The following is a 23,793-nucleotide window of genomic DNA, read 5'->3' on the forward strand; positions in this document are numbered from 1 at the left end:
TGTAGTCGATTCGTTGAAGAAGAATGGACGGGAATGCTGCCTCCTTCTGAAGCGGAGGCACTTGCTCTTCTCCGAAAGGGTGCTGATGGAAGGAAAGATTTCATTGCGTGGTTCATCGAGAAAGTAATTTTTCACACTTTCAATTAAACTCATGCACCCTATAATTTCAATTAAACTCATGCACCCTATAATTTCAATTAAACTTGTAGGGAAATGATCTGACCGAATCAATGGATGAAGAATTGAGATGGGTTTCCATGGGTTTTCATCCTGTCGTCATGACATGCGAAAAGTATGATGTGAATGGGTATCGCTTCCATACAGAGGAGCACCGGAACAGTCGGCCTGATCCCAAAACCATAAATACCGGAGTCTTCACTGAAGGAGATAATAAAGTAGATTACTACGGAAGGGTAGGAAAAATATACGAGCTTACATTCAAACGTGGCCGCGAACACCTAAGTCTCACTGTGTTCAAATGCCGATGGTTCGACCCCAAAAAGGGTCTGAGACATACGCCTTCTGTTGGTTTAGTTGAAGTTAAACCATCAACCGTCTATGCCGGAGCTGATCTCTTTATCGCCGCTACCCAGGCCACACAAGTATATTATCTGCCTTACCCATGCCAGAAAGAGTACCTAAAGGGTTGGGAAGTTGTGTTCAAGGTGTCGCCGCATGGTAAGCTACCGGACCCGAACGATGATGATTACTACAACATAAACCCCATGACATACGAGGGAGTGTTCTATCAAGAGGAACATGATGACGTGGTCCGAAACAACGAGGATGATGACTTGGGTTATGTTGACGTGGACCCAAATGACGACGACGCACGGATTGATGGTGAGGTAGTTGTGAATCAAAGAGACATAATTATGCTTGAAAAGTTAAATGAAGACGCTGACAATGAGGAAGAGCCTCCACCTCCGTCAGACAACGAAGAAGATATGCGTGATAGTGATGATGAGACCGGTCCACAAATAGATTACAATAGTGATGATTCATATGGGTTCTAGAAAATGTAAGTTCTTTTAATGATCATTACAATAGTATGCTTAATGTGCTCTTCTGGTATTAATGTTTTTCCTGTATGCTTGTTTAATTGATATCCTTACTAATTGTTTATTCTCTTCTCAATGCAGGTTTGCTAATCATGGGCAAGTCTAGCGGCGCTAGTTTCCTCAGTAAATTTAAAGGACTTACTCGGAGTGGACGAGCCCACAAGGTTCCCTCCCGACTACGCGAGGATGACAGCTCACAGGGAGGTGGAGGGGTCGGGGGAGGAGACCCTAGAGGAGGAGGCGGTGGGGGGAGAGCCCCTAGAGGAGGAGGAGGTGGGGGGAGAGGCAACCGGGGCAAAAAACTCCGGGCCGTGTCTGAAATAGGAGGGTCTTCTTCGATGCCCTCCTATACAGAGGCACCTTCTGAGTCTGAGGAGGAGGAGTATGTTCCTGATGGCGAGGAGGAGGCCGAGGAGGAGGGTGAGGAGGAGGAGGCCGAGGAGGAGGGTGAGGAGGAGGAGGCCGAGGAGGAGGGTGAGGAGGAGGGCGAGGAGGGTGGAGGGGAGGTTGATCCCGCGTTGTGGGGTGACTTGCCACCGGGTTCTTCGCAGGGGTGGCTGCGTGGTAATGCCGGACTACCTACACCACCTTCTATCGAGGAGCACAAGTGGCTCATTGAACCTGTGGGGACAGAGTAAGTGCCTCTCAATCATATTTTCAACACATGACAACATTTTCTTATTGTACACATGGCAATCATTTGATTCTTTTGCAGAAACTGGATCCCTCGCGGAAAGGGCCGTAAACCGAACGGCCTTATCACTGTTCTGTTGAAGGAGTTTTGGCCTGGCGTATTCTGCCCGCGGCCAGACAGGGACCCGCAGCAGCGGGTTTTGGCCACGAGCTGGGCCCACTACGAGGCTTGCAGCAACGCGGAGTATGGGACGACCGCTAAGGCCGTGATCACCAAATTTTGGGTAAGTTCTCTTCTGAATCACTTGTCTTCAGTTTCGTTCATAGTTTATCATTGAATCACTCAACTGATGCCTTGTTTGCTTCTAGTTTATGCATGATTGCAGCAACTCTATAGAGTTCTTGACGAGCACAATGCCAGAGCCGACGTGGTCTTGCTTGCGGCTGCGAGGAAGAAAGCTCGTCAGTTGCAGTACGAGGTGCGCTGGGTTGCCGTCTCGCAGTACTACCACTACTACCTGCACCAAAAGATGACCAAAACTCAAGCGCAGAAGCTACGACTTACCTTGAGCAAGGAGCAGTTCATGATGGTAACTATTACTAACTTTTCATTGTTTCAAGCAGTCAACTATATGTTTCGTGCTCACATGTCATGCTTCCAAAATTTGCATAGGTTGTTCCTCGTTGGTGCTATGGAAGGCATGACGGATGGGCGAGTTTGGTGGATAGGTGGCTCGACGCCGATGCAGAGTTTGCTGCCAAGAGCATCAAGGCCCGGGCTAACCGTGGAGACGACGGGACACACGGCCAAGGAAACAGGAACCACTGGGGCTTCAAGGCCATGAAGGTATATCTATGTGCATGATGCATTTTTGTTCTTCTTTACGTCATGTTCTTATGTATGGCTGACTTCTATTTGATGTTGTAGGAGGACAAGTTGAAGAGGCCGCTCTCAGACATGGAGTCGTGGAAGCTGGCCCGCAAGCGGAGTCATCGCAAGGAGGGCGAGAGCCAGTACTATGGCAAGACCGAGGAGCACCTGGGGTCTTACATTCATCACTATCAGGAGTTGCATCCGGATGTTCCTGTTGCTGAGGTCGCCCAGTCTCAGATCGACGACACGGCGGTGGTGGCCATCCAGGGGAAGAAGAATGGCCGGTATCCGTGTTTCGATGGCTTGATCACTCCTTCGATCTCGTACACACAGCTTCGGGCTACCAACCAGAGCCAGTTAGAGAGTACGGGGCGTTCACAGACTCCCTTAGCCCGCCAGCATGCTGTAAGTACTTCCTCTTTATCTTTTTCTATCTTGCATTCTCAGTTTATTTTCAGCATTGCTCACTTAGAAACAACCTAAATTATGTAGGCATATAAGGAGTTTGTCGAGCATAGGAATCTCGAGGTGCGGGAGTACTTGAAACGAGTGAAGGCAAACGATGACTACAACCGTCAGATGATGACGGTTAGTTTTGCCCTCTTAAAACCAAGCTAAATTTTTGCACTTTCATTCCTTATGATCTTCTAGTTTGCTTGTTTAACTAACATTCAGGCTATGTTGGCGTCTTGGACTAACCGCACGGATCCACCACAAATGGGACCCCCACCACCACCTGCGGGAGAACCCCCACACGTGCCCACGTTCGATGAATGGGTGGCACTAGGCAGTGATGGTCCGGTTAGTACATTTGCCTAACTACTAGCAAACTAGTTCTCTTTCATGAAACACTATCATATCATATTTACCGTTAGAATCTTTTCTGAAACATGTAGGGGACCGGTGGCTCGACTCCTGCTCCGTCGACCCCAGTCACTCCGATCTGGCAAAGTGGTGGTGGTCGCGATGGCGGTTTTGGCGGAGGTGGTGGTGGTGGTTTTGGCGAAGGTGGTGGTGGTTATGGCGGAGGTGGTGGTTTTGGCGGAGGTGCTCTTGCTTGATGATTCCGTGCATGTGGCCATCGTGCCATGCCTTTCATATTCCTACTTTTATCATGTTTCATGTCTTGCACTACTTTTATGTTCATGAACTTCCGTCGGTGATGATCTTTAGATGATGTGATGAACTTGAGTATGTTTAGATGATGATGGTGAACTTGAGTATGTTTAGATGAACTTGAGTATGTTTACATGATGAATTGTCATATTTCTGCATAATTTCGTATTGTTCTGTTTTGAAATGCTGTCAAATGAATTGGAAAAGAGAAAACAGGGAAAAAAAACTATGCCTATGGCAAAGCCGTCGGCATATATACGCCCACGAGTTACCAGGGCTTGCCACGTGGCAATCTATGCCGACGGCTTTGCCGTAGGCATAGCCCTGCTGCCAGGAGAAACCAGGAGATGCCATGTGGCAGAGATATGCCGACGGCAAAGCCGTCGGCATAGATTAATCTATGCCGATGGCTTTGCCGTCGGCATATCTCTGCCACATGGCATTGCGTGATTCGTCAGCGCTTTTGACGGCGCCGTCCGTTGCCGTCAGACGAAAAGCACTGCCGACGGCTATACTATGCCGACGGCTGACGTCAGGCCGTCGGCATAGGACCCTATGCCGACGGCTATACTATGCCGACGGTCTGACAAGACTACGTTGACGACATCTACGCCGACGGGGATATGCCGACGGCAGCCGTAGGCATATATCTATGCCGATGGCCTGGGGGCCTATGCCGACGGCCCGTGGCCGTAGGCATAGCCCGCGAGTCCGGTAGTGGTGGTCCTGCAAGCAAATATCTTGTCTGGATATAATAATAGTATGGACAATCTTAAAAACTTTATTAGATGCCCCTGATGCACCGTAAGGCCTTCCAGTGGTAGCTTGAACAGCCCAACAGTATAGACCTGTAAATCAGGTACCAACATGAAAATATAGAGGAAGATTCCATACATTCTTGTAGGTGAAGAAAAAACCCTAGTTAGTAGTTACTGCAAGCCTGCAAGTACATATGTATTGTAAGATTCTACATACAATATGATATATCAGTCCAGTAAAAGTGGTGACAAGTCTATACATATTGCAGCATTGTATACATAGTAAGATATGGGGTGAAGATAACATATCATTACAAAACTCAGTCCCCAAAAGTGAGGTCAACCTTCTGCATATTTGCATGGGAAACACAATATAGGCAGCCATATGGAAAATGTATTTACATGCCAAAATCATACAATTAGATGGCATATATTTAGACATTTGTTCAGACTGTCTTATTTTTTATAAAAAGTAGTACAGATATGCTAATGCTGCTATCGTTCTTCTTATGTAAGCAAACGCGTTCTAATGGATGGCATGGAAACTTGTTTTCTAAAATGCATTCAGAAGGATAAAAGTTTCCTCTTCTTATGTAAGCAAACGCCTTCTAATGGATGGCATGGGAACTTGTTTTCTAAAATGCCTTCAGAAGGATAAAAGTTTCACATGGAAACTTATTTTATAAAATACCTCTAGAAGAATACATGAACTATACAGATGAGAAAATCCATGTTGTTTAAATTGAAATTTTATTAATGACGTTGAAGTTGGGATAGAAAATATTTATGTTACCCATTCGTCTAGCAAATAACAAAAAAATGACCATATATATACTTGCATCAAAATCAATTTTAGTGTCTTGCACAATTTCTTCTCGAACCCAATGCTGGTACGGATGCTTGGCTAGGAGGTATGTAAAAGTCCTAAATGAAAATAAATATACACTCCTACTTGTTTTATCTAATTCAATCGTGCATATCGGTGAATAGTAAAAAAACATATTGGTTCACGAATAGGAGTTAATCTGAAGTATGTGTGTTGTTCTGAACTTATCTCTGGCTGCTCTCTCCTCCTCCTCCCGGTTGCTCTGTTGATATCCTCTTTCAGAAGCACATTTAGTAGAAGGAACAAAATTGAGTTTGAAGGAGAACCGCATTTTTAGAAGAAAAAAACAGTGGAAATTTAGTACAGGTCAGATTCAGTAGCTTCAGAAAAATATGCAATTGATACACATCATTTTGGGCCATGCTTAAGAACAATACCAATTACAATTTAAGATTGCTTATTGTACCACCGAATTTACATAAGCCAAATTGGCAATGGATGTCAGATTGCACGTACATTAGGGAATAGGTGAAAGCATCTTACAAGGAATACCTGTACCTGTAGTGCGTTATGGAGTTGTACACGTCAACTGGAGATTAATTTGCGAAGGGCCATACAGAGAACGAATGCCCAAGAAACAAGCACAAAGGCAGATTTTCTCAGAGATGAGTGCAACCTCCGATGCACAAGGATCGACCGAAGGACGTGAATCGACGGCCACTCCTTCATGGGTCCACGTCCCCAGTGACGGCACCTCCTGACCTCCTATGTGGGCATTCGTTTCCGGCGGCACATGCCCGACAGTAGCACCCTTGGCAGCCGAGGCTTCGCGTCGAGAGTTGGGTTGGGGCAGGTGCCGTGCGTAGGGCAGCGGAGGCGCGTGGTAGTGCAGTGCCGGCGGCTCGCGCGTAGAGGGCCACCAGCGGCGGCGGTGGCGGCAGGTCCCGCGCGCGTCGCCGCGTCGCCGGCCGAAGAGCGCCCTCGCCTAGGGTCAGGCCGGCGGTGGAGCGGTCGGCGGCCCCAGCAAGATGAGGCAGTGAGTGCGGCGGCGGCAGCGATGCATACTGCAGCGATCTTGGGGAGTACAGACGGCGTGGCAGTTGGGGCGAATTGTGGACGCAGAGGTGAGGCGGAGAAGAGGTAGCGCGGGCGATCGTGATGTATGAGGACGTGGGGGTGCGGGGATTAGTTGTCGATGGGTTGATTAGTGGCTTGTTGCGTTAAACATCTGGACATTTTAGTCCCTTGGATCTGATAGATAGACGGTCGTCCTTATTTGGATCTGCCCCTCTCTTCTTTTTATAGTGGTAGTAGATAGTAGATGATGTAAGAGTATTGGCTATAATCCTGTATTCAGTTCAGTGGTTGGCCTTGAATATTTACCATTCGTTCATATTGTAGCGGTTATTTCACCTGGAGTATTGTTTGTGTTCGAGGCAAGCTAATGACCTGTTTAGCCCTTATGGTTGTACGCTCCACTTATCTCCCTCATTTGTTCTTGTTCTTGGGTATACTTTTCCTTTTCTTCTCATAATTGTTTTCTTGTGGCGTGCTCATACAAGCTTGAATTGTACAAGGGTGGCAATGCATCTTGATTGTTTGGTTCCTTGGTTTCAGATGTGTCAATGTGACATCGATCCAGTACTCCAATTACATTGAAATTAATAACCACCTTGATCGGGGGAAACAAAAGGCACACACTCGTTGCTAGCCACTTCGCACCTGGTGGCTAGCTTGTCCAGGGTAGTGATAGACTATGAAACACTGGAGACAACAAGTTGAGCATCATGATCAATCTCATTAGTAGCACTAGCACCACACCACACCACACCAAATGGCTTTACAACACAAGACTCATTCTATGGTACATTGACGACGTTGTGGTAGATCACTGTCATTAGTATCCCAAAGGAACACAAGGGTATATACAAGAGGGAAAAACACAAGACTATGTTCTGGAAAAAGGATCAAGCAAACTAAAACAACTAACTCTGCTTCTGAGTCCAACAGACGAAGCTGGAATCGATGGGGAACCGACTTTAGGAAAATATACACACTATTAGAATCTGCAAATAGCCCTAGGGCTGAAATGATTCCTTAGAGCCAAAAATGGGCACCCTAGGGACATAAAGTTTACCTAAGGCCCGAGTTGACAACCCAAGAAAGCGTATTGTTTCCTTAGGGTTCGCTAGCCGACCCAAGGGGTATTCATTGAGTGGGACCATCCCAAAGCCACGTTGGCAACGTTCCCTAGGGCTTATAGTTTAAACCCTTAGGAAATGGCTATACCTAGGGTAAAGAAGTGCAACCCTAGAGACAAAAACATACGAGTCTGACAATGGTCTTCCACTCCCACTAACACTATAATGTATCTCTAGGGCTTCTGGTCTTAACTCTAGGGAGTTTTGCACACAATTGATATATATATATATATATATATTACCCCCGTCTCTATATTGGGCCCGATCCGTTTTTGCAATGCCCAAACACTATGCACCGAATAGAAAGAAAGAAAAAGGCCCGCTACCCTCGCATCGCTCCTGCAGTCCCTCACAACGCATCGCTCCACCGCCGCCGGCTGCCACCTCTGTCCCCACGCCGTCGGGCGCCGCCTCCGTCCCCACGCCGCGGGCCGCGGCCTTCGTCCCCACTCCTCCGGCCGCCGCCTCCGCCCCCCATGCCGCCGGGCGCCGCCTCCGCACCCCACGCCGCGGGCCACCGCCTCTGCACCCCACGCCACGGGCTGCCGCCTCCGCACCCCACGCCGCCGGCCGCCGCCTCCGCCCCCACTCCTCCGGCCGCCGCCTCCGCCCCCACGCTGCTGTCCGCCGCCTCCCTTCCCCATGCTGCCGCTTGCCGCCTCCCTCCCCAACAACGCCGGCGGCTACCCCGTGCTTCCACCCTGCTTCCACCCCCCAGCTCTTGGCGCCGGGATGGCCGCCCGCACTGTATCGATGCGCCGCTGCCGCGTGCAGGAAGTTCAACGCCACAATCCCCGACCGTTCTATCTCGCTGTTGTTGGCGTGCCCCGCTCCAACTCCATCGCCTCTGCTTCACTGGTGAAATAGTGCAACCTGAGGAACCACGGGGTGTCATCATCAGTTCGTAAAGGAAAGTTGAATCAGTGCAGTGTGCGTGTTCAAAAAGTAATTTCAGTTTTATATTGTATAGAAAATTTATAATAGTTCCCACTTTTCAGTCCATCTACTTCCCTATCACAAGTCCAATTAGTAGAAATTCAAATATGAAAATAGCATCCATTTTGTTCTGGTAATCATCTTGAACCATTTTGGTATGTATCAGACTTTCATATGTTGATTAGTAGGGTAGATCTCTGTTGTATAAGAAGTTAGATGTTGATTTGCAATTATGCTGTGGCAAAATTTTCAGTCATCTTTTTCTTGTTGGTCCAGTGCATGTCCCGCAATGAGCCAGCTAGGACAGGGAAGTTGTTGGACACTGCCGTCTTCGTTGGCCGTCACGCTATGAGGGGCTATGGCCATTGGTCACCGTTGGTCGTCGGTCGTTCTTCTTCGCCACCTCCTGAAGGTTAGCTTCTAGTACACGGGAATGAAACACCAGACGAAGCAAAATTGATTTATCACGGGGATGGAACACCCACAGCCGTCTACAACTCTCTCTGTCTTCTCAAAGATGGAGTGTATTTGTGCTGTTACGTCTCTCTCTCTCTACCAATTGGTGTGATTAAATTTATATTTTGATCGCTGGATCCTCGTTTGTTATATCTAGCATGCACAAAGTTTGGAAAAGAGGCCCGAACCAATTGGGTGCACTCTACCTTTTTGTTCGTATATGCTTGGTAAACCTTGTTCAGTTTGCACTTGAGAACTTGTACTATTCCTGTTGCTCTCAAGCTATTTGTTTATATGCCTAAAAGAACTAAAATAATCCTTTTTGATGTTCCTTTGTTGTCAAATAAAAGCAAAATAGTTTGGGCATATGCAGTAATAACATTTCTTATGGAGCAGTATACATATTTAGAACTTTTATGCAGTTACAAAACATGAATTCTCATTCCCAAAAACCTGCAAAAAACATCAATTTATATATTGACATCTAGTAGTTCAGTTGACATCTGCTGACTGGCTGCCAGTCCTTTTCTTGTGTATGTTCAGTTCGACATATGGTGGTTCTTCAGATCAACATTGTGTGCTTTTTCAATTCATCTTGCAGCTGAAAAATGGAGCTCCCTTTTAGTTTAAATGGATCCAAATAATGGTTGCTGAATTACAGTTCAAGACCATTCTGTTGGTTTAGGCCGCATCTTGCTAGTTTGGCAACCATTTTTTGCATCTACTTGTCGACCGCTTCCATTTTGTGCTCCATGGATGTTTGTTCTTATTCCTGAAAGAAAGAAAGTAATCTATTGCATGTGATAGTTCATCTAATTTGTATGATTTTTTTTGCCAATATTGCTCCATTTTTTTCCTTGCAGATCATGATCTTGAGAGGCTCGCTATCGAGACTGAAAGTAAATTCCATTTTCCGTTCTATGTTCATTTTTGAAATGATGGCTGTTGTGGTCCTTTATGATGAAGAATATCTATAGGATATACTGTGGTACAGTATGTATTATACAAACAGTTCATACAAAAAAAACAAAAAATAGCCCAGTATTGTTATAAAGATATATAAAATCAGTCTAGTATTGCTATAAAAAACACATGTGACAGAAAGAACACATGTGACAGCAAGTCCAGGTATTACTACATGGGGAGTACAAAATTACTTTTACCGAGATTTCACTTAAAACATGCATAGCTACTAGCCATAGGAACTTAATTCTTCAATGGTTGCAAATTTATAATCTTCTTCTCCTTAAAATTTCTCTTCTGATTTTTCTACAGGTCTTCCCCTGGCTCCTGCCCTTCCTCCGATGTCATCCACTTTGAAGACACTGACGCGCCCCATCAGGTCGTGGAGCAAGCATGGGAAAAAAGGGACTCGCATCCCGTCGTTGCGCAAGCCCTGCTTCCCGCTGGCGGCCATCTCCACGTAAGTTTGATATTTGCACTGCCCTGCTCGTGCAACGCATTGTCGCCGGCAGCCATTGCAGGCCCGTGCCTGGTGCTCTCTGTGTGCAGTGCCCAGGCCATTCACTGCCTCCACACAAGGCTGTTTGACGACGCAACGCTCAAGCAGTTCACCCTTACCACCACAAGCCGTTCACCTCCGCCACACGAGGCCGTGCGACGACGCAACTATCAGAACGTTCAGCTCTGCCACAGGAGGCCGATGCAATGCTAAGAATGTTTTGTTCTTTTTCAGTACATGTTTTGTGTGCTTTTTAGTACACCTACTTAACGATTCTATGTCCAATTTCCCCTGTTTAAGTGTTCTTCCTATAGCACAACAAGAGTTGTGTGTTATTCCTTAATAAGAATTTGAGAAAACCTTGTATATGGATCGAAACTAGCATATGTTCTGTTCTATTCTTGTAAATGAAGCTCCACTTTTGTTTTGTTTGAGGTTACTTGACATAAAAATTAGTATATGTTCTATTGTAAAAACATATCTAAAATATGTCATGATGCATGCTAGCAGAGATCTGAAAAATACACTCAGTTCCTATATTTTATTTCAGTTCAATTTAGAACTATTTGCAACTGTTCAGACTCGAGTGTTCCTATATTTTATTTCAGTTCAATTTAAAAGTATTTACAACTGTTCAGACTTAGAGTTTACAACGGAAAAACATATGGAAGTTTAGTGAGCGAAAATACTTGTTAGATTCATTTAAAAAGTGTCGTATAGTTCAACTTTTATATATAATAAATTCATAATGAAATGTGGGAGCAATTCAATATGTGTGTGTGTTAAAAACATAACATTACAGAGAAATTTGGTATGTACTCGTCGAAAAAAATAGCATCAGTTCGAGAGGCACGGAAAAGAAAATTTGGTGCTAATAAAGTTCGAGGGAAAAAACAACTTTAAAAGGAAACGTGAGAAGCTCACAAATTAATTCTGTGACATTGACGTCCAAGTTCTACAACTGATCCGTACAAACAAAAACGGTGGCCCGTTCAACAAAGGAAAATTGGTATAATTAAAAAAAATTGATCAGTACAAGTTAAAAACGGTGGTCCGTTCGGAATAAAAAAAATGACAGAAATTCAAATTGTACAAGTTCAAGTAAAAGGAAACCCCATGCAATTCCAATGGTAAAAGTACAAGTCATAAAATAATAGAAGTCCAGAACATCGTTGTAAAAAATGTTTAGTTCAAAAAAAAAAGAATAAACATCATTTTCTTTTTGAAAAAAATATCATTCAGTTCGATGATATAAACCATGCAAGTACAAAGCCGACGATACAATAACATTCAGTTCAACAATATAAACCATGCAAGTTCAGGGCTAGGATACAGTAAACCGTTGAAAATTTTACGAGAAAAATATTACCTAAAAAACAGAGCAAAGTCTAGTTAGTGAAAACACGCTTAGTACAAACCCATGCAAGCATCAGTACAAGTACCCTTTTTCGGAACCATTGAAAATTACTCTACAAAAAATAGCTCAGTACAAACATACATATATATCAGTACGACTACTCTGTTTTTCATACGAGAAAAAAACAGGATCCGTCATGTCGTATTCAAAATTACTCTTAAACGGTTGTGAAGTAGAGAAAACGTTCAACATGACTAAGTTTCGCATTTTCGATAGCTATCCAACGGTATATTATTTGCCATATTTCGACAAACTTTTTAAAAAAATCACGATCAAAATCAAATTTGACCGTATTCGAATTCGTTTTTAAACCGTAAGGAATTAGAAAAAAATTTCTATACGAAAAAGTTGCGCATTTTACATAGCTTTCCAACGCCATATCATTTGCGTCAATCCGACAAAACGTCTGCAAAAAATCGCAAAAATACATTTCGCCCAAAATTTCACCGTTTTTCAAATTACTTTTAAATCATATAGAATTAGAAAAAATAATACATATATGGAAGATGCGGATTTTCACCAGCTTTCCAACGCCATCTTATTTGCTCAATTCCGACAAACCGTTTGAAAATTGAGTCCAAAATACGATTCACGTTTTTGATTTTGAAAAAAATGGTTTTTTCAAAACTGCTCTTAAACCATAATGATTTTGCAAAAACGTTCAATATACTTGAAATATGGTTGTCAAGAGCTTTCTAACGATATATTACACGCCACATTCTAACAAAAAAATTACAAAAAGTTTTTGGGCCAATTCCAGTTCTGCCCCTAACTCAAACCCAGTACTCAGTTTTGCCCCTAATTTTCAGGTATGCTCAGTTTTGCCCTCCGCCGTTAGTGTCACTTATAGAAATGCCCTTTTGCGCCGTTACCGTCCGGTCAAAGTACTTTGACCATCCAGAAAAAAATAGCAAAAAAAATCAAAAAAATATGAAATTTGGTGGGATCGAAGATAGTCATGTCCGCAAGGCGCGTGCACATTTTTGTGTTGGTTGGACACTCCGGGAGCTCGTGGCAAAGGAAAACAAAAATAATTTATGCCTATGAACAGTAAATTCGAAAAAAATAGCAAAAAAGTTCAAAATTTTTTGAATTTATTTGGCGTCAAAGAGGCTTGAGTGCACAAAGTGCTTGCAAGTTTTGGTGATCAAATGACGTACGGGGCGCTCTAGAGAAAAAAAACAAAATAGTGCATTTTTTCAAAGTTTTTTTGAGCTAAAATTTGTTTTTTTCTCCACGAGCTCCTGCAATGTCCAAACACAACAAAAACGTGCACACATCTTGCGCACCTGAATATCTTGAGTCCCACGAAATTTCATATTTTTTTGATTTTTTTTCTATTTTTTTTGAATTTACTGCTCGCATGCGTACAAAATTTATGTTTTCCTTTGACACGAGCTCCCGGAGTGTCCGAACAGCATGAAAATGTGCACGCGCCTTGCGGACATGAATATCTTCGATCCCACCAAATTTCATATTTTTTTGATTTTTTTTGCTATTTTTTCTGGACGGTCAAAGACCTTTGACCGGACGGTAACGGCAGAGAAGGGCATTTCTATAAGTGAAACTAACGGCGGAGGGGCAAAACTGAGCATACCTAAAAATTAGGGGCAAAACTGAGTAGTGGGTTCGAGTTAAGGGCATAGATGTAAATGTCCCAAAGTTTTTAAACTAAAGAAGACGATCTGTTAAACACAATTGAAAGCATCAGTTCAACCACTTCGAAAACATCAGTACAACCACCTGAAACTGTCAGTTCAAAAAGGGTAACAGAATAATATTCTGTTACGCGTAACAGAATAGCCCAGATGTATATATATTCTTTTAGGGTGGTTGGCGAGTTACGCCTCATAATTTCACGTAACTCCATCTCAAGATTTTTCTGTCCGTTAGATCTGAAAAACTCACTTAAAAGTATTATTTTTTATAATAAGGGTATAATAGTCCTATCTGTCCCGCGTTGAAGCATCGAGCGTGCCCACGCCAAGCAAGGCCCAAGACAGTCCATCCCTCATTCCGAATCCTCTCACCCTCCTTGCGGGCGATGCTAACCCTAGAGCCGCTGGCGGCCGCCGCCACTTCGCCTGCCAGCGGCTCCGACCATGACTTCCAGCTTCTCCCGCCATCAGCGCCCCTTCCCCAGAAGGTCTCCTCCTTGGCCCTCGGATTAATCTCCCGCTCCCGCTCCCGCCGGGTCCCTCATGAATCGTGAAACGGCGCGAGCGGGTCCGCGGTGAAGGCACCGAGGCTGCATGCACTGCAGTGCATGCCGCCCGGTGCAGGATCCTCAGGGACGTGGAGGAGCATGGTGGAGTACAACGACAAGGGTGAGGTGGAAGGAGACGCCTTGAGCATTTTTTTTGGACGCCATGAGCATGGAATGACCTTACTGCTCCATCTCCAACATAACTCCAGCTGCTATTGCCAATTTGGTCTTCTCTTCTACATTGATCCGTTTAGGTATTACGCTTCTATTTGTAGTAAAGAAATTATATTGTTTGCATCTGCTGTCTCTATATCATATCAGTACTATCTGCAGATCCCAACTAATCAAGAGATATGAGGACAGGGAGGATGAAGGAGCCGCAGTTGTAAGTGCTACGGCGGGCGAGCAGGGATGCAACTGGAGATTGGTCAGAGACTGCAACATATTGTTAGCTTCATGAGGTTGGGAGCAACTGGATCTGGACCTTCCCGCAATTGACTAGAAAAGTATGCACAATTTATCTTTATCTGCCTAGTTAATCCTTTAGTTTCTTCCCCTTCATCTAGCTCCTTAGTACTAACTTTCCAAAGCTTCCACTCTAACATAAGGAATTTTCAAGAATATTTAACTACTATATTTGATCTAGCAACTATTAATACCATAAAACTAGAAAAGGATCTCATTGTTTCTGGATAGGGCTATTGCACAAATAAGAACATTGTTAGACAAAAAAGACAAGTGCACTAAATTGTTTCCCTCATAGTCCTAACCACCTTTTTTACCATACAGGCATTGCATAATTTAGCAAGTATATTCTGCAAGATATGTCCGGTCATCCAAATTTCCTGACATATTAATTAACCATTGACTTTTGTATGTTTAATCGAGCGGTCTCTAATGCTTTTTGTTGCTGCTGAAATTCCTTATTTTGCTATTTATCTGTTAGAGCATGCAAGAGTTGGCTTCTAAGCATAGATTCTATAAGATTCGCCACTGTTATTAATAACTAGTTGTTTTTCTCTTTGTGCTCGCTGCAACTAGAATAAATTGGTTACTACCTAACTTACTATAGCTGTGTGGATCACCCAGAGTTCATGCCAATTATAGTTTATTACGATATTAAATATCATGTTGTGACAAACTTACCTGCAGCTGCATCTCATTGACCATTATTTCTGGTCTGTAGGATGAGTGAAAAGCAAGAAGTGTACTATATTTCCGACATGTAGCACCTCATTGATCATTATTTCCGACCTGTAGGATGAGTGATCATTATTTTCGACCTGTCAGGATCATTACTTCCAATCATCTTAAGAATGTGACCTGTTTCGATGAAAACTTCAATGGTTGATTGCATGCTACATAGCAGGACACTGCAATAGCTAGATTGTTATTGATTTTCTTAGTGACATAATTTTCCTTGTTAGAACAAAAATGGGTAGTGGGTTGAACAAAAATGTGATTCGTTGTCCTCTGTCCTTTGCAGGTGTTGACGATGTTCTCTGAACTCTGATCTCTCTCCCGTGTTTTCAGACAACAATGATCAGTAGTCCTTGGCACAATTTTACTTCTCTGTTTGCAGTCTAAAAGCTTGGAAAAAAATGGGGGCCATGAATACCCGCATTGCTCTCATATCATGTCCATGAATGAAAAGGGTACATAGTGCCATCATTGTTCATCCTCTCCCTTTGTTGCGAGCGTTGTCTGAATCAACTTAAACTTAGCTGACAAAAAGGCTTCATGTCTAGTTTTTCACCAACCTTCACCTCTGTGCAGTTTTCTTGGCATGGGATCTGGAGGTCTAGAATAGGATGCTTATATATATTACCAACTTTTGTTTATGTTTTTGTGAGCCATGAGTGGATGCATGCGATCGGTGGTCTAGCACAGAACTGATTTGCTACTTCATGATGAGCAGGAAATGATTTGCTGCTTCGTGATGAGAAGATTGAGTGGACAGATGATCCGCATGATGTTCAAGGTTCAGGTTACTGTGGTTTGTGATTCGGTCATGTCCCGAGACTGAGAACGGCTAGCTGCACAAAGGAATCAGGTGTGGAGTTAATGGGTGACGATCATCAGTAGAAGTTTTACTAAAATATTGTCACACTTACAACCTATAGTTTACTAAAGCTAACGCTGTCATATCAGAAAAAAATACAGTTTAATGTAAAAGCACTGTTGGAGACACGCATGTTCCAGTTTAGTGTAAATGATATGTTTGTGCAGGCAACACTCTTTTAAGTGGAAATTTGAAGGGAAAACCAGTATTCGCAAAGTGGTTCAGTTCGAGAGAAGGTTGGAACTTGAGATATATTGGAAATTATAATATGACGATTTGAAACATAGATAAAAAAGATTCTGACATCATTTCATCCTTTGGAGAACAAAACTTGAAGTGAATGCCACTAAGGATACCTTTCATCCTAACCCGTGCGAATATGGAAGACAAAAATTCAAAGCCTACTAACAAAAACTTAAAGCCTACTAATGAACCATTCAACATCATCCTCGTTCTTAAGTTCTCTCTGCGTGCAGAATGATCATACTCGTTCGGGCTCACTAGTACCAAACTTAGAAGGACCCATAAGTATCGCTCTTAGTGGTTCGGGCCCACAAGTATTGATCTTATTAGTCCGAGCCTACAAGCATTGATCTTACTCGTTCAGGGTCACTAGTATTGATCTTTCTCGTTCGGGCTCACTAATATCGATCTTACTCATCAGGGTCCACAAGTACTAATCTTAGTCGTCTGGATCCACAAGAACAGATCTTAGTCCTTCGGACCCAAAGTATCTCTCTTAATGGTTTGGGCCCACAAGTATCCATCTTAGCAGTCCGAGCCTACAAGTACCGATGTTACTTGTTCGGGCTCACTAGTAACGATCTTAGTCGTTCAGGCTCATTAGTATCGATCATCTTCACCAAGGTCCACAAGTACCGATTTTAGTGGTTCGGGCCCACAAGTATCACTCTTAGTCGTTTGGACCCATAAGCATCGATCTTAATCGTCCGGGCCTACAACTACCGATCTTAGTCGTTTGGACCCACAAGTACCCGTCTTAGTTGTTCAGGCGCACAAGCATCACTCTTACTCTTTCAAGTCCACAAGTACTGGTCTTACGCATACATGCCCAAAAATACCGCTCTTAGTCGTTTGGGCCCACAAGTACCACCCTCAGTCATTCAGGGCCACAAGCACCGAACTTACTCGTTCAAGCTCACAAGTATCGATCTTAGTTGTTCGGGCCCACAAGTACTGATCTTACTTGTTCGGTCTCACAAGTAACGATCTTACTTGTCTGGGCCCACAAGTACAGTTGTGCTAGTGTGTCGAGACTACCTGTTAAGGTAGTTGTGGTTCCGGATGACTAAGAGCGATACTTGTGGGATCCAGAGTCCTAGTAGATCGAACGACCCATAGTGCTAGTTGTGTACCCATAAGTACCACTATGGCTCGTCCGGGCCACCAATACCTCTCTACGCTATCCAGGCCACCAATACCACTACTAGTAGTCACTCTCAATAACCCTTACCAACAAATACCACTAGAAATCACTCTGGGTCGTTAGGCCCCACATGCACCACTACGAATAACCGTGAGTCGTCCTAGGTCAAAAGTACCACTCTCTGAGTCGTCCGAGCTCACAAGTACCGATCGTAGCTGTTCAAGGTTAAAAGTACTGCTCTTAGTCGTTCGGACTGGCAAGTATAGCTCTGAGGTGTTCAGGCTCAGAAGTATGGATCTCACTCGTTCGAGCTCATAGGCTTACAAGTATCAGTCGTTCATGCCTATAAGTGTCGATAATACAACTTTGAGTTGTAGTATCTATTTTAGGTGATTTCCTTTAGTGACATTATAATGTAGATTATTTATGCCCCGCGGGTTGCCACTGCATCACAAGTGTTTTCCAAGTTTTTGAAACAAGAAGCTCAGCCTCTGTCTAAGGTAGGAACTGATGTATAGTTATAAGCAAAATATATGGACTACAGATTGAAGAACAGATGGAAGAAGCAGTTGCTGGTTCCAACTTATGACAAATCATACATATCAAGTTTCCTCGTTTAGCTGCAGAATACTGATAGGGAAATGCATATGTGCAGTAACTTCTTATAGACAAAGTATAGTAATTGCAAAGTAGATGGGTCTTTTCTTTGCCAAATCATCTCTTTCCATATCAACGTGGTGCTGTGATCCTCCACTGATCCAACATAGATGATGACGCCATGCACCATCCCGCGCTTTTCTACCGGCGGTGAGGCTGGGCCGTCTGGCTCCGGCAGCTCCATGTGCCAATTTTTTGCACGTTGGAGGGGTCCTTCATCCACACCTCCACGAGAAGATACTATATCTCACAGCTAGGAGAGAGTACTTCCGCCAAATATCTTCCCAGGTAAGGATATGTTGACTGGAGCCTCATCGTATATTTTCCTAGGGAATATAAATTATCACATATACCTTGATCTTCTCCCTCTGGCTCTAATGATGTGCTTTCGTATATGTCCAGGTCTGCAAAATAAAAAACACAGAAATTATGAGATTAATTGTGGTAATCAATTACGTGAAGAACAAAAGAAAAACTTACTAGCTAGTTGTTCTGAGGCTCGACCCTGGAGCAAGAAAAACTGCTCATGTGTAGTCACTCAGGATGCGTCCTCCAGAAATAAAAGCATACTCAAAAGACTCTGTGAACACTGAAGTAAATGCATTTAGAAAACAGTAGTAGCGGTACATATATAATGTGATACTGGGTTAAACAGAAGTATATAACAAAGAATGGAGCGGCTTCCAGATAAACACGTAATATATGAGAGATTTAATATTTTCTTATGAAGCGAGAGGCACCAGAAATTTTGAGACATAAATATAAAATCATCCTAGTAGATCAACTTCAGTACTGACCGCTACTGCTACTGCTTCTGCAATTCAAGCTATTCAAATAGTTCAAGCTAGCTTGTTGTGGAATTTAGTTGGGCATGACACTGCAATGCAAAGAGTTCAGGTTAGTTGCAATCCAAGATAGGCAAACAGAGCTTTAGAAATTCATCAGAAAGTATGCAAAGACTAAAGGACATGAAGTAATGTAAGCAGAATGAAGTGAGCAAGTTAAATGTGTCTAGCAAACTGGGCATATTTAGTTTCAGAGGATTCCAATCAGTCAGTTCTACCGCTTAATTTCTATGTATGACTTGAAATGTAAATTATGACCTACATGATTTCCTTGTCTTTTAACCACTTATTTCCTTGGAGACTCAACCATTTCCTTTTGATTTAGAATATTTTCTCTTCGGATAGTTCTAGTGATAATTTATTTTACATTTTGAGTACATGAACAGAAGAAAATATTACTTCTTATACTAACCATTTTTATGCTAGATCTGCAATTATGAACTTAGTGACATAAACTCTGTAGCCTACTAGTTACTGTTAATTTTCAACACTTGTAATATTCCTCTTGTATCTCCTGTTATCTAGTACACATATGTGGAGTTTCTAGTGTTCTAGAATTATGTTTGCCACGGAAGCACATCAGTATCATGATTCATGCCATTCTGGTATAAGATGAACTAAACCTTATTCATCAACTCAGCAAATGAAAATACTACATCCTATTTGTACAGATTATGTGCTCTATTATCCTAATGAAACAAGACCTCATTGATGTGTTCGTGTTCCTACTCGAACCTGCAGACCATCCAGAGAATATGCTAATTGGAGAACAAAGGGGAGAACTTGAAGCTTTTATGCTAATTGGAAGAGGGGGTTTACCTTATTGTAGATTGTTACAAATTCTTCTCTGACGCTGCAATCATCTAGTCCTCTTGGATCTTGATCTTGGGGATTCATGTCAGCCTCTTCCAGCGGACCTTGCCGGCGATGGGAATGGTCGGATAGGGGGATGGATTGGTGATGGGAAGAACTGCTGGGGGCCATGGTCGAGGTAAACAACGGCACTGGGCTGAGCACGGTGGAGGTAGGCGGGGCGGACATGGGGGAGGTGGACAGCGGCGCCATGGCAGCCACGGAGGAGGTGGACAGAGGCGCTAGGCCGGTCATGGCGCACGTGGACGGCGGCGCTAGGCCGGCCATGGTGGAGGTGGACGGCGGCGACGTGGCCATGGCGGAGCCATGCGGTGGCGATCCCTAATCCCCGCGGCGGTGTGGCCAGCTAGGTAGATACGTGGGTTCAATGTGGGCACCGCAGGCTATCGTGTGACGGATTTACCCTTAAAAAAATCAACTGGTCCCACTAAAATTTTGTAACGGTGGGTAATTTCCTGTAATTTTAGTTTTGTAACTCCGTGTAACTCCTATTTCCCCACCGTCAGATCAGGGTGGATGGACGGCTCATAAAATCGTCAATCACCATAACAGTTGTAATATATATATATATACCTAAAACTCATTTTCTAAATATTCCAACCAATAATACATAATTTTAAATATAAGGGAAAAACACAAGTGGAAATAACATGGAATTGGGTGAAAATATAAGTTGATTGATCATTTTTTTTCGAAATGTAAGCTGATCAATTTCTTTTTGTTCACACACTTGATGGAATAAAATATCAATATGATAGTGAAATACGTGAAAATAAGTGCATACTTTTTTTGTGGATTAGATATACAAAATCGTACTAGTTTTTTGTGTGCGTGTGCAGATGCTAGTTCAGTAGTGCTAAAATTGAGACGTACGCGCGCGGAGTTCGTTGGACGCGCCGTATCTTGCCCGCCAAATTTTTCTCATTTTCACGCGAGCTCGCGCAAATTGGTTGTATGCGTGCATCCCTCCCCGACGCGAACTTTTCCCCCGAATCCCAACCCCGTGCCGAGAGCGCCGCTAAAATACCACCAAACCCGCAGCGGCGCAACTCATCCATCGCCAGGCCGCCCGTGCCCTCCTCAAGCTGTCACCGTTGCTGGCAGACGCCGCCGCCGCTGCAGACGCAGGGTGCCGCCGGCACTGCTGCAGATCTTGTTCCCGCGGCAGCTGCTTCAGAGGCAGCCGTCGCCGTTGCTGGCAGACGCCGCCGCTGCTGCCGACGCAGGGTGCCGCCGGCACTGCTGCAGACCTTGCTCCCACGGCAGCCGCTTCAGAAGAAGCCGTCGCGTCGCTGGCGGACGCCGCAGCCGCTGCAGAAGCAGGGTGCCGCTGCCGCTGCTGCAGGCCTTGCTCCCGCGGCAGCCGCCGCCGTCGTGTACCTTACAGATCTGCCACCCTCAACATCATCAGACGCAGGCGGGGGCCTCCGCCGCTGCAGACACAGTCGCTTCTGCCGCTGCGGTCCTCAACCGACCCTGCCGTCCTCGACCGAGACGTCCTGCAACCTGCCACGTCCGCATACGAGCTTCAACTTCAGAACCAATGCTCGATTAGGTGAGCTCGCATGGCCTTCTTTCCTCATGTTTCTATATGCGTCTGATCCATGCAGTTTAGGGATCAATTATAAATTGTCTATCTATCTCGTGATTAAACAAAGATGAAGATTTGTCCTTTGCATTAGTTAATTATAAGGAGAAGTAAACCTATTGGTACATATAAAAATAGGCTAATTTGCTAGCATGTGTACAGTACTCTGAACTGGTAATTTTCTTAACATTTTTTTTGTAAAAACCATTGCTTTAACCTTGTCTAATGTAACAAAATGAAGTTTGTTGGTCCTTTGACGTCTGTACTGTGCTGCCAACTATTCTACCAGGTCTCTAGAAGAATAGCATAGTTGGATGTACAGTGGGTGAAATGAACAACGGAAATATTCTGAAGAGTGGGTGCGCAACATAACAACTTTTCTTGACCATGTTATTCAGATTATGCCTAATGCAGACCGGTTTGGTGTGAGCTGACCATGTTTCTGGCTGTTTCCCTGTGTTGAACTTAAAGTTGTATCTCGGGCACTTATTTTTTCTCTAGTTGTTTTTTGACCCGATGCACATTTTTCTACTGCTATATATACATTTGCCAACTTAGAAATGTGTAATTTTATTTATTTGTTTTTCTGAACCTTACTAATGCATTTTATTTCAATTTACAGGAGGACTTTTTGTGTTGATTAATTGGTAGCAAATGGTTGTTACCAGGAGCAACCATGACAGTTAGCTGTTAGGCCGTGCACTTGGCGATGGTTGTGATTTGTTGTCCTAGTGACTTATATATCATGCACAGTCAATGTATTCGAGGTTACTAATTGGACAATCCAGGTTACTAATTGAAAAATCGTATGTAGATGACATTTTGTGAGGTCTACGTACTGAGTTGAGCTAGATGCCATCTTTTGTAAAGTCTGGTAATATTGTGTCACTAGTAGAAAAAGGGTCAAATGTGAAGCACATTAGTGCCGGTTTGAATTTGAGCCGGCACTAATTGTACTATTAGTGCCGGTTCGAACGGCTATGCATTAATGCCGGTTCGTGTTGAACTTTTAGTACCGGTTCGTGCCACGAACTAGTACTAAAGGGGTGATGGCAGGCTGACGTCAGGCCGGGGCCCCACGATCACCTTTAGTATCGGTTCGTGTCACAAACCAGTACTAAAGGACTAACCTTTAGTACCGGTTTGTGCCACGAACCGGTACTAAAGGAGTCTGACCTATAGTACCGGTTTGTGACACAAACCGGCATTATAGGGCAATTTTCAAACTCTACCCCCCCCCCCCCCCCCCCCCCCCCCCCCCCGCGTGTCGCCATTTCAGTTCTGAAAAAATCAAAAGAAAATGATAAAAACTTCAAAAAATAAAATTCTTCGAGAGGTAGTTATATTACTACATCTACTAGTTAGGAAAATTTGAAAACTTAAATTTGGACATGTTTTGCAAAAAGTGTAGGAAAAATGTAAAACGGCTATAAATTTTGCATACGATGTCGGGAAAAAAGTATAATATATCAAAAAATTCAGCACGAAAATCCGCATCCGATGGAGATAGCCCACGGCCTGTTTGGAATTTTTTAAAATCCTCAAATTCCAAAAGAAAAAAAGATATGGTCAAATTTCAGTTTTTTTTAAAAAAATTGTTAAATCTGGTCAAACTACTTATTCAAGAAGTATTAATGTTACTACATAATTATTCAAGAATATTAGTGTTACTAAATAATTATTTCAATTTTGGTCAAATCTGGTCAAACTATGGTCAAACTTATTCAAGAAATATTAGCGTTACTAAATAATTACTGTCTTTTTAGAATAATAGTTTCAAACTCAAACGGTGAAATGTGTGACTTCATGCTCAAGCTAAACTCCTGAGGATTAATAGGATTAACATCTTACTATTGTTAGGAAAACAACAAGTGCAGACTTGGAAACGAAGGAGAATAGAACCTGAAAGTTAAGCGTGCTCGGGCTGGAGTAGTGAGAGGGATGGGTGACCAGTCGGGAAGTTAGATGATTTGGAATAAGTGATCCACACTTGAGCAGTTAAGAGAGGTGATTAGAGACTAAATCATCAAATAATTCAGAAAAATTAAAAAAAGAAAAAAAATCATTTTTTTTCCAAAATTTTCAAAAAAAATCAAAAAAAACTTTAGTACCGGTTGGTAACACCAACCGGTACTAAAGGTCCTTCATACCAGGGCGTGAGCTCACGCCACGTGGTGGCACTTTAGCGCCGGTTCGTGCCGAACCGGTCGGTAAAGGGGGGGGGAGCTTTAGTGACCACACTTTAGTGCCGGTTCCATAACCGGCACTAAAGGCCCTTACAAACCGGTTTTAAAACTCCGTTTTCTACTAGTGTGTGCTCTAATGGATGTTGTCATGTGTAATGATGGTTGAAATATATAATTTACGAGCTTTTGTGTCTTCAACCTTTTGGAGGTATTATGTACATTTGTCATTAGTAGTTACATTTGTGCAAA

General features: G+C 43.4%; 1 long non-coding RNA gene across 1 annotated transcript; it reads left to right on the forward strand.

Annotated features, from left to right (window-relative positions):
- Positions 1 to 3,135: 3,135 nt before the first annotated feature.
- Positions 3,136 to 3,516, forward strand: LOC125534513. The gene is made up of 3 exons (XR_007294503.1): positions 3,136 to 3,156; positions 3,244 to 3,369; positions 3,465 to 3,516. It is a non-coding gene; the product is annotated as an uncharacterized LOC125534513 (long non-coding RNA).
- The last annotated feature ends 20,277 nt before the right edge of the window (positions 3,517 to 23,793 follow it).

The sequence above is a fragment of the Triticum urartu genome, chromosome 2, assembly GCF_003073215.2.
Source record: "Triticum urartu cultivar G1812 chromosome 2, Tu2.1, whole genome shotgun sequence".
In the NCBI taxonomy this organism is placed as follows: Eukaryota; Viridiplantae; Streptophyta; class Magnoliopsida; order Poales; family Poaceae; genus Triticum; species Triticum urartu.